Consider the following 16242-nt stretch of genomic DNA (forward strand, 5'->3'; position numbering starts at 1 on the left):
TCCCCACATATTTTATTAAAATGTATACTGTTATTTTTATCCTCGTTTCTTCAGGGAACTGAGCAGACACTATTCAAGCAACTTTGGAAGAAATACGAGCCTTATTAACTAACTTTTTTTTGGTTGTTGTTAAGCAATAACCTGTTGCTGTGCTTTCTACGGAGGAACAAATTCTATATAGAAAGAGACATAGCCCATAAAACTTGAAATTCAGTGTTTGTACCATATTAATGCCATGAACACATATAAAATCTAACACCTTGCAATCAGACAAACCCAAACCCAAGATTCAGAGTAGTTTCTGAGAAACCGTACCGGGAGCAATGAATTCTACTGGGTCTTCTCCAGAGAGAGCACATCCAAATAGTTCTATATGCTCAGACTGGAACCACTCTTAATTGATTTCTACTTAATCAAATAGCTGGATTAATGTTTTTCTGGATTGATTGATTGCATTAATTGACAATCTCCATTCCTTCTCTAAAATATATGTGCTGACAACCTATACTGATTAATAGTCATGGCACTTGAAATACTCAGAGTTGGTGGGTCACATTGTAAGTCATTTTCCTTGTTTATTTATTTACTTATTTATTATTTTTCAGTTTTATTGAGCTCTAATTGACAAATAAAATTGTAATATATTTAAACTGTACAACACGATGCTTTGATGCTCATATCCATTGGGAAAGGATTTCAATAATCAAGTTAATTAACACATCCACCAACTCACATCCTTACCATTTTTTAGTAGATTTATTTTTTGATGAAATATACAAAGAAAAGCATATTTAAAGCATTTTGGATTCCTTTAAAAGATTATAATAAAATAACTACCTGGATACTCACCATCCAGCTTTAAAAATAGAAACCTGGGTCTCCCCCCCGCCCCCTGCCATCCTTCTTTTGTATCCCTCTTGCTGCTCCTTCTCCCCATGTACTCTCCCCAGGGTGACCACTATCTTGAATTATCTCTACATTACTCTCTAAATTTCCTTTATGGTTTGATATATACACCTAAAAATATATTGTTTTATTTTACTGCTTTCTGATCTATATGTTGGTAAAATAATATGATTATGTTTATCATTTTTCTCATTTCCTTTTTCTTTTTCTATGTTTGGATGTTATGTGCTCAATGTATTTTTTTGTTACTCTAACATCTTTAACAGACTTATTCAACCAGCAGCACCACCACCACCACCACTTTATCATCTTCCCAGATATTCAAGGGCTCTAAATACTGATCACCCTTTTTTTTTCTAATTTAAGTCTTACTGTTATTCTGCATTTTAATTCTCTTCTAGTTTTCTCTAACAATTAAAAATTCTTGTAGTTATTTTGAATAGTCAATGTTGATTTAGACTTACCCACATTTTTCTTAGTCTTATTCATTTAATTTATTTTTTGCTCACCATTCTATCTCAGATATTCTATCTGTGATCATTTTCCCTTTGTGTAAAGTACATCTCATAGATTGTAATCTAGGGAGGATCTTTGCTAGGTTAGCTTCTCACATATTATTTATCTGAAAATGTCTTTACCCTCTTTCATGAACAACAGTTCAACTTTCTTTTCTTCTGATAACATTGATGGCGTTATTCCAATATAACCTGGCTTTCATTATTGCAATCGGGAAGTCATCAGTCAGTCTAATTGCTGTTCCTCTGTGGACCCTCTGTCTTTTAAGACCTCTTTTTCTTTGGTGTTCTTCAGTATTATGATGATGATTGGGTGTGGATTCCTTTTTATTTAATCCTCTTGGGATTTGTTGCAATTCCTAGTTCTGAGAGTTGGTGTCTTTAAATAGTTCTGGAAAATTCTCAACAATTCTTGACTTGAACATTACCTTTCCTCCATTCTCTGTTATCTCTGTGGCAGAGACAATGCTTTGAACACTCCAGGCACAGAATGAGAGTAACTGGCCTAGCCTCTCTTTCAATTAGGTTAGGACTATGTGACTGAGTTATGGACAATAGAATGTGCGTAGAAGGGATGGCTCTCCCATCCAGTTTTGGCAGACATATAAGTGGTGCACATGGTCATCAACTTTGTGTGTTCAGAGGAGTGACTACCTCAGGTTAAAAAATATATAGGATTCAAGGGCATATTTGATTATCCTGGGCAGTTAGTCAGAAATTTGCAATGAGAAAGAGTAAAAGACTAGGAACAGGGTGATCTGGGATAGAAAAATGTGAGTGAATTAATGGGGGTAGGAGCTAAATATATTTATTAGGACACACTAATATCCATCAGAGAACAGCCTCCATGAAAGAGATACCAAACGACCAAGTATTCAAAATGACTTTTCTGTCATTGGCCTCCTCAGTGCTGGTAGATGTACATATGAGTGAGGTAGCCGTGGTAACAGAGATGGAGGCCATGAATGGCTTCAACAGCATGAAGTTAAACTTACCACAGCCGAAATAGCTATTGCCGCTGTCAAATGTCTGATTGATCAATAATAGATACCAAGGAAGGGCCCCAGACATAGCACCATTTTTTGAGGAGACCAATGGGCCACTTTAGTGGGAAGTTGACTATATTGGGCTCCTTTTTACCATTAAAGATCCAGTGATTAATTCTCATAGGAACAGATACATATTCTGTGGGCACATTTTCTTTTCCTTCCTGTAGGACCTCAACCAGTGCTACTACTGAAGGGTTTACAAATCTTTGACTCACTGGCCCATCCCACATTATACTGTGTCAGACCAGGGGACCCAGTGGATAACAAAAAAATGTGCAGGTGGGTTTACAACCATGACATCCATGCATTGTATCCTATAGTAAAGGATGGAGACATTGTATCTCAGTTGTGGCCCAGAGACCATCTGCTGCAGTAAGGATTATCTTTTGTTCCACTAACCTCCTAATAAGTTCCCCCCAGGAAGAGAGGCTTACCAGAATTTTAGGGAAGCTGCTACTCAGCATGCTGAGAAGTATAGTGGAGAAACACAAGGGTGGACTGGTATGGACAAGTTGTTTTGTCTAGATCTCTCTTCATAGAAGGACTTACTTCCCTGTTTCTGGAAGTTCCATTAACAGAGTCCCTTCAGATAATAGCCTCTCCACAGAATTCACTGGCTATAGTTAGCTAGCTTTCACAAAGGCACAAACTTCATGGGGTAACTCATATCCAATGACTGATCAATACGGATACATAAACATACAGGCATTTTGGACCAGCATGTGACAATTTTCTTAGACCATTTTAGTTCCAGAGTTCCCTATGGGGCAGGCTAAAGCTGTCATGGGTCTCCAATTTTTCAGTCCTCCTATTTTTCCTTCTCTTTCGCAGTTGCTGATCCCAAGGTGCTTAAAAAAATATCCTGTACACTAAACCCCACATTAGAATCTGCTCTCTGGAGAACCCAACCTGTGGCAATGTTATGAAAATGGGATTTATTCAAGAGAGATAGGGCCAGTTTGCACAATAAAAGGGAATAGAAACTCAAACCCTACAGAATTGGGAAAGCCAAAAGATCTACAAATGGCAACTAGCAAAACCTATCAATAGATAAAATGATCCAGGATGAAACCATGTTGTTGTTTCCCCCATCCCCACACCCTTCATTGCTCCAGATAGCCTTAGAATACCTACCATTAAATCAAGGGAGAGGTATGAAGGACAAGAAAATGAAATCATATCCAAAAACAATGTCTCTAAGAGTACTTCTGGTATCATTACTGGCATCTCTAACTGACTGGAAACAAATAGATCAGAAAGTTAATAAGTTTTTAGGACACCTATAATGGCAAAGAAACTATGAGTTTGGATTTGGAAAAAGCATATGACTTTTAAGATCTGAAACAACCCTTGGGTTCCAACTTTTAATAAATAGAAAGTCAGTTTTGAAACCTATGCAGACCACAATGGTGATTGACCCCCAAATCTCACGCCAGATGTGGTCAAGGATAATAATTAAAAAAGAGTAACTTCATGGAGTGTGACACCATGAAACATGAGATCAATGGACAAAGAGGAGAATCAGAGATGAATTAAGGAAAATCTCCCTTGAGTAAGGAGCATGCACGGTGTCTGCCCAGTGGATTTCAGTGAAGGGTATATGATATTATATGTCTCCCATTCATTTCCTTTCAGATGGAAATGTTTACTGTAATTATTTTGTTCCTGTTTCACAGTCACTGATTAGATAGGATGTGGCATAATGGTGACTTTTTAGTTCATAGATCTCATTAGAAGAGAAACCATGTTTGGAAAGACTAAGTGACTATGACTATCACTCGGAATTCTTGAATCATGAGCTGAGGTCAATGACCAGATGGGGCTTGGGTTTGGGGCTGAGTATGTTCTGTGTGTGGGTAGAATGGAATGATTTTATGACTGAAGGGCAAACAGAGGCAGAAATAATGCTATGCATTTACTGTATCATTTATGCCTCTTCCGTTAACCTCCAGGCTTCTCTTCTCTTTTGGCAGCAACTGTGGAAACCACTTGCTGAGGTGGAAGATTCATAAGATTCCCGAGGTACCACTGAGGGGGTTAGATATTTCCCTGAAAAGTTGCCTGATACACACTGAACTTTATATGAATGAGAAATACATTTATTTTGTTAAGCCACTAAAATTTGGGGCTTACTTTGTTGCTGCACCATGGATTAGCCTAGTCTGACTAATATGTTCTCTTTCTGGACCACCAGTTAAGGTTTATGTCAGACATTATCCTTCTATCCTCTATGTCTCTTACCTTCTTTAGAGTTTTCACTTTTCTTTCTAGGATGCAGTCTAGATAATTTATTTGGATTTGTCTTTCAGTTCACTAAAACTCTTATCTGTTGTCTTCAATATCCTATTTAATTTACTCATTGTATGTTTAATCTTAATTAATTTATTTTTCATGTCTGGGAGTGTAATTTGTGTGTTTCCAAATCTACTTAGTTGTTCTTTATAGTTTCTCTTCTCTGTATTTTCAAGCTTCTCTCTTATTTTTTTTACACATATTGAATTTGTATTGTATATTTTATATTCACTATCTTATTATTGCAATCACTGAAGACTTTCACTTCTAATCTTGCCCTCTCTTTGTTCCTGCTGGCTGTCACTTTTGTGTTTTGTGAGTTTTGGCTACAACCTACTCATTTTAATTGGCACTTTGTGAGAATTTCTTGAGGCCCAGGTTGTAGTTGGATTCCTCCAGGTGACATTTGTATGTGTTCATGCTATTTGGCAGCATTAGTAACCCAGCACCACTTTATTTCACTGTAGGATTTTTTTTTTTGACCAAATGAAAGCATGAATTTGGATTGTATACTTCTATAAAGATTGTTTAATGATAGCAAATTCTCAAATATGATTTTTTTCTCTCTTCACTCAGCATAGAATCAATAAATTGATAAATGCAATTTTCTTGTCTCTTTTTACCTCAGTCCTTGGGGGCTGAGCATCATGGAGTTTGTCTTCATAGGCTCTATCCTTTGACAGATCCTAGATTTTAACTCCATTCCCCTGTACCTTTTCTAGCACCAAAACAGAAGCTCAAGAACTCCGGGATTTACCAGAAACCTCTACATATAATCTGATTTTGGTATCCTCTTATTTGCCAAGGTTCCTGCTTTCACTTTTTCTTTGGCCTCTATGAATTACTTCCTTTTGTGCTAATTCAGCAATGTTTTTTAGAAGATTGAATATATAAGTTTTATCTGTCACTTTAGCTGTTTTAGCCAGGAAGATTGTTCAGAATTATCTAGTCAGCCATACTGCTAGAAATAAGTCATTTCAAGCCACAATACTTATGCACATACACCTCTACCAGTCAAGTTGTATGCTTACCGAAATTAGACATGTCTGTTGTCAAAGTTGTTTATTACAGATTATTTTAGTATAACTAATTAATTTATGTAAATATCATCCTAACTAATTAAATAGTTGAGTAAGAGAGCTTTTGTTTATTATGAAATATTGATGGCAAGTCTCTTGGTTAAGAACCTCAACCTTAAGGAGGTTCTTAAATAAAACAGCACTCAATTAAACCTGGAGAAAACAATAGTAAAAGTTTTTGGAAAATTTGTAAAAACTAAGAAGGATTATGTACTCAGATTATTTTGCAATTGTTTTTAATTTCTTGCTCCACTTTAGAGAAACCAAAATGAAAACTAATGTTGCATTATAGGCATTATAGGTACAGTTTTTGTAAGAAAGATGGCAGGGAAGCCAACTGCAAGAACTTCACTTGATGAAAAGGCATTGGATTCACATGCAAAGATTAGTAGATAAAAATATTTTAGATATGTATGTAATTTTTTATTCCTCAATCTAACCTACTGCTCCCCCCCCAATAAGCCAGTTCTAACTATGGAATAAAAGAGAGTTGCTAGTAATCTTAAATCCATATAAACATATTAATTAATATGCTTGGTATTAGCAAAGTTTTCTGTAGGTATTTGTTTTTTCCCCAACTTTATTGAGGTATAATTGACAAGTAAAATTGTGATATACTTAGAATGTACAATGTAATGATTTGATACACATATATATTGTGAAATGATTCCCTCAATCAAGTTAACAAACACATCCGTAATGGAGGTGTCTGTTTTGTTGTGGTTTTGGACATAAAAGGAGGGGTTGTATCTCGGGGTTGTCCAGCAAACAACTTTTTTCAAGAGAAAATTTTTTACTATTTCAACGTGAGGAAGGTCTTCAACCCCACTAATGATAAAATATGCAAATTTAAAGTTATCAAATACAACATTTTCCCAAACTTATTGCCAAAATTTAAAAAGTGACAACATTCAATTTTGGTAGGATGTTGATAGCTAGGAAAAAGTCACTTTTATTCCAGCTTTATTGAGGTTTAATTGACAAATAAAAATTGTATATATTTAAGAGGACAATGTAATGATTTGACACACACATACATTGTAAAATGATTATCATAATCAATTGCATTTACACATCCATCACTTCATATAGTTTACTTTTTTTTGGGGGGGAGATGAGAACATGTAAGATTTACTCTCAGCAAATTTCAAGTATAGCATACAAAATTAGTAACTATAGTCAACATGCAGCAAGTAACTTTTAAGTGGTTGTTTCATATTCCTCATTTTTGAAAAAAGTTGTTGGGATAGTTTTTTAATCAGCATTTTGCTGTTGTCGTTTGGTTGTTACTTCTTACTTTCTTCATAGTTTCTACCTTTTAGAGTTTTTTTTTCCATTTTCAGTTGCTGGTATTGGGTCTCTCACTTCATAGTCAACTGGGACATTGATCTATTTTACTTAATAAAATACAGTTCTCATCCTTAGAGGAATTTTGTCTTCAACTTCAGAAACAATTAACATTTTTTCTTTATGAAATTTATCAGCTATCTACCTCGTACTATTATGATTTACTAGGCTCTTCCATATACTATCTTATTTAAAATTACATAACAACCCTGTCAGGAAGGTATTATAATCTTCATTACACAGATAAGAAGATAGAAGACCAAAGAAATTAACATGTCCAAGATCATAAGCTAGAGGCAGCTGAATTCAGTCTTGAAACCAGGGTTGCCTAATTCTTATGTTCAGATTTCCTTATTATAATTTGCATGATCATTTATTCCACGTGGTATTACTTGAGCCTAATCCAGGTACATTTAGCTCTAAACCACCAGCATTGTCTAACTTCTTTCATAGTCCAACCAAATGCACTCCAAGCAATCCACTTTTCCTAACCTGCTGTGGGTGGATTTTGAGGTAGATTTTGAACTAGTTTTTTTTTTTTTTTTCCCTTTCCAGTAAAGCTAAACTTTAATAAACCTGCTTCTATAATTTTTCTCTAGGATGACTTTAGTTTAGGCATTCAATTCTCTCTTCAGCCATTCAGTTCTCTCTTTAGCATGATCACTAGATTATTAGCTCCAAGATGACAGTTTTGTGTCTCTTTCATCTTTGGATCTCCACTATCTTCCCATATTCCCAGTATGTAATGGGCACCCATATTTATGCAATTAAAGAACTCCTTTCTCCTTCTTGTTCCAACTCAAATCTTCCCTTAGATTTCCTCTCCAACCCTCATTAATCTAATGGCCATCTCCTAGGGTGATTTGGCTCATGTTGTAGGATATGTATAACTCAGAGTTCCACAAAATTCTGAAGTCTTGATCTTTCATAAGAGGCAGTTACTAAAAGAAGGGATACTAGAAATCTGAAAAATGCAAATTAAAATAAAAAATTATATCCAACCTCTCAAATGCTCAAAACTAGAAATACAGATAATATTTGATACCATCAAGGTTGCGATGAAAGGAACAAGTTTATATATTGTTAGTAAAACTGTAAAATGGTCCAGTCATTTTTGGAAGTAATTGCTCACTATGACGTAAAACTTACTGACTTACTAATTCCATTTCCTAAGTAAGGAACATCTTTACATGTGAAGATGATCATCATAGCTTTATTTGTAAGACTGAATACTATAAACCACTAAAACATTCAGTAATACTGAAATGATTACACAGTATATAGTAATTCATATTTTACAGCCAAAGCAAGTGGGGGTGAAGCATTCTCCAGCTACTCTTGCATGAAGCTCATGAAACCCTACAGGGAACTAGCCACTTCTGCAGTACTTGGAATGAACAGAAAGATTGAGGGGATTATGTAGTGACATACAAGATGTGCTCATTATACTGTTATGATGTTGGGAGAGAAATATAAGATTTAATGTTACATGCTCAATTGGATCTCAATTGATTCATGCATTCAATAATCTATTGAGTACTGAAGTGGTCCCCAGGCTCTATGAAATCAAAGAATGGGACAAAACTCTTCTCCTTTTGAAAGCATACTTTCCAGGGCAAGAGGAGGGTTTGGGGACAGGGGCAGGGTGACAGATAATAATTAATAAATAACCAAAGTAATTAAAGACTGTGATTAAGTCCAGGCTAGAAATGAACAGACATAAAATAAATTGATGATACAACAATGTTTTAAAAAAAGATTATGTACCTGAAAAGATACCAAATATTATCAGTGATGATCTTTGAGTAGTAGAACTTATTCCATGGCATCTCTGTTTTCCAGATTTACTATAATGGGCATAAATTTCTCTCAGTAAGCAGAAAAACCACAGTAAAATTATTGTTAAAAGTTATTAAAAGAAAATGAAATCGTTCCTCATTATCTGGGTGGCTCCTGGAAATGACTTCATATCTCATTTTTACTTGGTCTTCCTTCTGCATGGCTTTGGCTTTGGGTCCCCCTCCCCCACTCCCACTTGTTTGTCACAGTCTTTTAGAAATTTCACGGAGGGGAAGCAGATGTATAGGCCTGTGTAGGTGTATGCACTCAAATGAAAAGAAAATCCCTGAAAACAAGGACATTTCCAAAGTTGCTATGCCCTTAACAAGAACTTAGTGAGCCGGTGCTCCTGAAATATAACTTACCCCATTCGCTACTTGTTAACAAGGCCAGTGATCCATGAAGTTGATTCTTTTTTGGGTTTTGGTGTCTGAGTGTTTAAATTAATGGTTTGAGAGTAAAGTCTATCACTGTATGTAGCAAAGCCAGCAATTGCTTAAATTCAGGATAAACTATGGATAGACTTAGGTTTTCAGTTTTCAAGGTGCCCACATAGCACAGCGATTGTCAACTCAACATTACTTTCATGTTCCCCATTACAAGGTGTCACCAGAAACACAAATCTATAAGGGGCTCTGCCGCTTACCATCCGCTTGATTCTCAGGGTCTCCAAATGGCCCCAAAAGGTGGTGGCTGTTTGTAGTGCTTGGACTTTTGAATTGCATTAAGTACCAGTCTGGATTTTCTGTTTGGCTGACCTCTAAAGGATGGCAGAGGAGACCAATGCAGACATCAAGTGCCCAGCAAAGGAACCTTCCGGGACAATTCTTGCTCCCGTCCTGGATGCCAGTGTGACCAATTCAGCAATTGTGTCTTTCCCCAGGATAAAATGAATATTGTGTCAGTGAAGCTAGAATCATAGAGTGATGATCTGAGAATCAGTGAGAAGGAAGACGCTGACCTTGGAGAGGTTTAAGAATGCCGTATGAATAGCTATCTGGAACATAATTAAAGGCATTTTAACATCATAAGCCTTGAAGAATGCGAACCATCACCACTGCACACTGGGGAGTAAAAGATATTGCTTTTATAGCTGCAGAGCTTATGGTCAGAAGTGATATGAAATATTAGAAATGTGACAGTTTTATAATAATTTTATTCTTGCTCATTGTGATAATTTTCATTTGCAGCTTTTTACCTTTGAATATCTTGAATTGCATTAAGCCTTTCTCACTCCATTCTTGTCCTGTAATATTAGAAGCTGTGGTTTTAATCTGAGGAATTACAGTAAAAAGCTACAGGCACAAGCAGACAAATAATGGTGTTTATGATGCCTGTTATTTGAAGAATTAAAAGTTCTGAGTGAATTTGTCTCTCAGTTAATAAAAGCAATAGAGCTCTGAGTGAAATACTTCCTCTTCTTACTTTTTATAGTATCACTATCTCTTCGTGTATCCTGTTCCCTCTCTTAGCTGCTTTTTGTTTTGAGTATAAGAGGAGGAGGAGGAATCCTTTCTGTCACATAATTTGTTGTTTTTTCCTTGTCTATTTTTCTTTCGGATACCACCTGCATGTTCTTTATTGAATAACCCAAGGTAGAATTAGTCCTAGAGATCATCTGGTTTAAATATTTAAATATTTCTATTTTTCAGATAAGGAAACAAAATTACAAGTCTCATGACCAGCAGAACTGGGCGCCTGGGTGGCTCAGTTGGTTGGGTGACTGCCTTCGGCTCAGGTCATGATCCTGGGGTCCTGGGATTGAGTCCCGCATCAGGCTCCCTGCTCAGCAGGGAGTCTGCTTCTCCCTCTGACCCTCCCCCCTTTCATGTGCTCTCTCTCTCTCTCTCTCATTCTCTCTCTCAAATAAATAAATAAAATCTTAAAAAAAAAAGACCAGCAGAACTACAGTCTATGTCTCCCAACACTGCAAAAGCCATACCTAATACTCACTGAGCATTTGCTAGGGGACAGGCAAAGCTCTAAGCACTTCACATGCATTAACTCGTGTGTGTTCCCATAAAACTTAAAAAAAAAAAAAAAAACAGGTGGTGGACCAGATTTGGGCTGTGGGCTGTAGTTTGTAAACTCCTAATTTCTTTTAAGACTCAGAGTGTCTAAAATTAGATAGGGTCTGCTATTATCATCACCCTCATTTTACAGAAGAGTGAACTGAGGCACAGAATAACTACCTAACTTACCCAACTTGACGTACTTAATGATTGCCTCCATATGAAGAAACCAGGCCATCTGACCTGAACCTACACACTTGGCTGTACCCAAGAGTCTGAGGATCTTCTCCATATTTTTTCCTTTCCCTTCACTTCCAGGGTACTTTCTTGAAGGGAAATCATCTGGGTTAGCATGTAGAATCTCATACACATATATTTACTATGGGCTTATACTGATGATGATTTTTCTAACTTGTTCTCTTTCTGTGGTTGACGATGCTATTTAGCACCTTGCTTGGCCATTTGAGAGGGATGTACAAAGAAGCAGTTAATGTGTTTCTTCCCTTCAAAAGGGTTAAAATTTAGTTTGGAATCAAAGAAATTAAAATAAAATCAGATCAAAATTTACAGAATCCTTACAACATAGAGTGGATAGTCCAAAATCATCTTTATCTTATGATCAAGTCAGAATCCAAAAGGCTGTTCATTAGCTAATTTGTTATGAAGTCCCAGATACTTGAAAGCAATCTCTGTCAGCATGTTTATGTAAAGTTTTGTAAAAGAACTGTGACTATTTGACAGTTCTGATTTTTTTTAATCCTCAAACATTTCTCCCAAATAGGCTTGCATTTTCATTTTTTAAATCAAAAATAAGTTGATAACATGATGCAGCTTCAGACATGCAATTAATTAGTGAGAGACTTGATCACCACATCTTAGGGGACCAAACCCAACCATCTGTTGATGGCTGGGAGATTGCTTCACTTTTACCCAAGTGAAAACCTTTGTTACTACAAAAGTTTGTAAATTGAATGTTTGTAAGAGAGGGAATTTTTGGATTATACATTATAGGTGATACAAAGATTGCAAAAATATTCCAAACCGAGTTGCTGTCTTCAAGGAATGGAGAATCCAGTTAGGAAGACAGGCATAGCCACATTTTTAAGATCCCTATGATCATTCCAGGAATTCATGCAAAGGTTAAATTCCTTTCTAATGAGTATAATCATTTATAATCTGTCAATAGGTAAGCTGACAAATGAATGGTATAGATGTGTGCCCTATGATCAGAGGGGAAGAATTGCCTACATCAGTTTCAGGCAGAAAAATAGGTTTGAGGTGAACCCTAAAAGATGGGTAAGGTTTAAAAAGCAGGTCGAGATGAGGGAACAGATTGACCATGCCATTTCTTTTTTTTTTTTTTAAGTTTTTATTTGAATTCTAGTTAATTACCCTACAGTACATACATAATACTATACCATACAGTACATACTAATATGTAATAATAGCTTCAGGTGTACAATATGGTGATTCAACCCTTCCATACAACAACCATCACAAGTGCACTCCTTAGTCCCCATCACTTATTTAACTCATCCCTCCACTTGCCTCCCTTCTGGAAACCATCAATTTGTTCTCTATAGCTAAGAGTCTGTTTCTTGGTTTGCCTCTCTCTCTTTTTTTTCCCTTTGTTCATTTGTTTCTTAAATTTCACATATGAATGAAATCATATGGCATTTGTCTTTCTCTGACTGCCTTATTTTGCTTAGCATAATACTCTCTAGCTCCATCCCTGTCAATGCAAATGACAGTATTTCATTCTTTCTTTTTTATGGCTGAGTAATATTTCAGTGTGTGTGTGTGTGTGTGTGTGTGTGTGTGTGTGTGTACCACATCTTCTTTATCTATTCATCAGTTAATGGACAGTTGAACTATTTCCATAATTTGGCTATTGTAGATAATGCTACTATAAAAATCAAGGTGCATATATCCCTCTGAATTAGTATTTTTGTATTGTTGGATAAATACCTAGTAGTGCAGTTGCTGGATTGTAGGGTAGTTCTATTTTTAACTTTTTGAGGAAACTCCATACTGTTTTCCACAGTGCCTGCACCAGTTTGCATTCCCACCAACAGTGAAGAAGTCTCCCCTTTCTTCACATTCTTGTCTACACCTATTGTTTCCTATGTTGCTAATTTTAGCCATTCTGACTGGTGTGAGGTGATATCTCATTGTGGTTTTGATTTGCATTTCCTGTATGATAAGTGATGTTGGGCATCTTTTCATGTGTCTGTTGGCCATCTATCTGTCTTCTTTGGAAAAATGTCTACTGTCCATTTTTTAATTGGATTATTCATTTTCTGGGTGTTGAGTTTTATGTATTTTGGGTACAAACACTTTATTGGATATGTCATTTGTAAATATCTTCTCCCATTCAGTAGGTTCCTTTTTAGTTTTGTTGATTGTTTCCTTTGCTACGCAGAGGCTCTTTATTTTGATGTAGTCCCAATAGTGCATTATTGCTTTTGTTTCCCTTGTCTCAGGAGACATTTCTAGGAAGAAGTTGTTACCACCAATGTCAGAGAAGTTACTGTATGTGGTCTCTTCTAGGATTTTTATGGTTTCAGATCTCACATTTAGGTCTTTAATCCATTTTGATTTATTTTTGTGCAAAATATACCATCTTAAAGCCAAATCTCTCCCTTTAGTACATCAGTGGATTGGCTATAGTGGAAGATATCACTCCTGACACTACCCCCACAGATCGTATTAATTAGAAGAGTTTCATCTTCTAAACATTCTACAAATAATCTCTCCAAGCTTTAGTATATGCCAATTTTAATGGTACCATATGATGCCTGTCTTAGTAAAGCAGGAGGATTCCAGAATACAGAGCCAATACACCTTCTTCTTTATAGATTTGGAACAAGGCATGAAACATTCCTCAGTATTTTTTCTCTTTAAAGTGGACATCAGTGCGTTGGTCTTGAAGTTGCATTTTGGGCAGGTCCACTGGGAAAGTTCCAACAATAGAGGCAAGGCTGCCATATACAAAGGGTTTCCCCTTCAGACTAGACATCTCATGTCTTACAGTGTCCTGGTGCTGCTCAGGCTCATGGGAAGCCCAGTCTCCTACTGTCTGAAACACCATGGCAACCCCGACCCAGAAGCACTGAGACCAAGGAAGTAACCAAGTCATCGCCTAGGCAATGGTGGCTCAGGCATTCCAACAGCCCCTCCTCAAAGCCTAAAAAGAAGGCCTGAAATAGGAGGTGGAAATGTTATGGGTCTTTTGGGGGGAGTCAGGCAGGCTGCAGCAGACCATGCCATTTCAATGTCAAATCCAACTATCACGTGAATCATAGCCAGAGCAATCTTGGACTTCTCTTCCACTGCCACTACCCCATCCCTTTTGCACTTGACACCAAGGAAGCATGCTAATATGATTGCTAATATGATTTATCAGACCAAAGCAGTTCTTGGAGCCATACTGTTGTTACAGGTGGGCTTACCATCCTTAAAGGTGGAAATAGCATCTTTCCTTGTCTCTTGTGATTTTCCTTTCTATAATAAGCAGGTCTGGGCAGGGCCCATTATCCTCCAGAGCCATGGTTACTTATTTTTTAGTATCTCTTAGCATATGACTATGTGGGTACTTAGGTCAGGGCCAAGGACCATATTTACCCATTCCTTTTCTCTCTCTCTTCTCTGAATGCTCCCTTCTGTGTTCCCTCCCCACCTGCCTCTCTACCCCCCCACAGATTTGACTGTGTATAGTTCTCTCATAATTTAGATTTGCAGGAGGAGGGGAGGAATTTAAGGCCCTTCCTGGGTGTCCCTCCACCAAAAGCAAACTTGCTCTAATTCTGCCATTTAACAGAGTGAAGTGGTAGGAAGATCTCTTGTTGCTATTAATTTAGTGGTTCTATTATGCTAAATATCCTGCTTCTGTATTTTGCATGTATCTCTCTTGGAAACCTTATGGGGAAGTAAAGATATTTGTTAGGGTAAGATCTGAGAATTCAGAAGCATTTGGCTACCAAACATTTACCCATTTTCCCAAATATTAATATAGGTTTTATCCTAGAAGAGGGCATCTCAAGTTTATCTTTGTTATACCTGTAGGCATAAAACTGTTAGGTGACTTGATTGTAGGAGTTTGTTGGTATCTTAAATTATTTAACATTTTCTTTACATTATGTCTCTGATATACTTAATAATTCATTTGTTAAGTGATTGAGATGAGATGCTCTAATAGCCCTGCCTCTGTTGAGTCACTGGGCTGGGGTGTGTGTGTGTGTGTGTGTGTGTGTGTGTGTGTGTGTGTGTTTACAAACCACATGCCAATCAACATGGCAAGGTTGCATTGATTTTTCTGATGTCTAACCATTGTATAACTTGGCGTATATGATCTCAGTTTTAAAGGAATCCTTTCTTAGGCCAACTTCACAGTTACTTGCAAAGACTACATTTTATAACTTAAAGTTGGAAAAGTAGATGCCAACCGAGCAGCATCTAGATTAATTTTTAGTTTTTTTTTAAATTAATTTAAGTGTTTCTTAAATTATGATCTGTGATCTGGTCTACCTGCATCAGAACCATGTGGGGTGTGCATTAAAAATGCAGAATCATTTACTTTAACCCAGATCTACTGGATACACATCTTAGAATAAGACACAAGAATCCATATTTTTAACATGCTCTTTACATGATTATCATGACTACTCAAGTTTGAGAACACATGATTCTAAGCTATGATTGTGCTGAGCCAATGCATCTAGAAGTGTAGAAGTAGCCAAGACAAGAAACCTTGTACAATTGGCTAAGCCACAGACCTGACACCACCTTTGAGCCATGCTGAGTGATGAGGAATCTGTCTAGCCTTATTGGACAGTCTTTCTAATAACTTTCTTCATTGCAACCATAGTAGCTTCTACCACATCTACAATCTGACCATTTGCTTGAGGGTGATGGGGTGTGATGGTGACAGTTTTAATAAAGTCTTCAAACATTAATCCCTTGAACTCAGCAGATTTAAAGGCAAGCCCACAGTCCAAAGTAGAATATATTGTAATTCATGAGTTGCAAATAACTGGCAGAGTTCACAACATTCTTCAAATATTTAAGCAAATTGGAAGAACTTTGGGACTTTTCATTAAGTCCTAGAATGGTCCTGGTGAACTGATCTAAATTCTTGACCAATGTCTCATTTCCCAGGGAGTGGTCAGTTTATTTGACAGGAAAATGCCAGATATGTTTTAGT

This window comes from Callorhinus ursinus, unplaced genomic scaffold (genome assembly GCF_003265705.2).
Source record: "Callorhinus ursinus isolate GAN/ISIS: 27379988/994484 unplaced genomic scaffold, GSC_fseal_2.0 scaffold4, whole genome shotgun sequence".
Classification (NCBI taxonomy): Eukaryota; Metazoa; Chordata; class Mammalia; order Carnivora; family Otariidae; genus Callorhinus; species Callorhinus ursinus.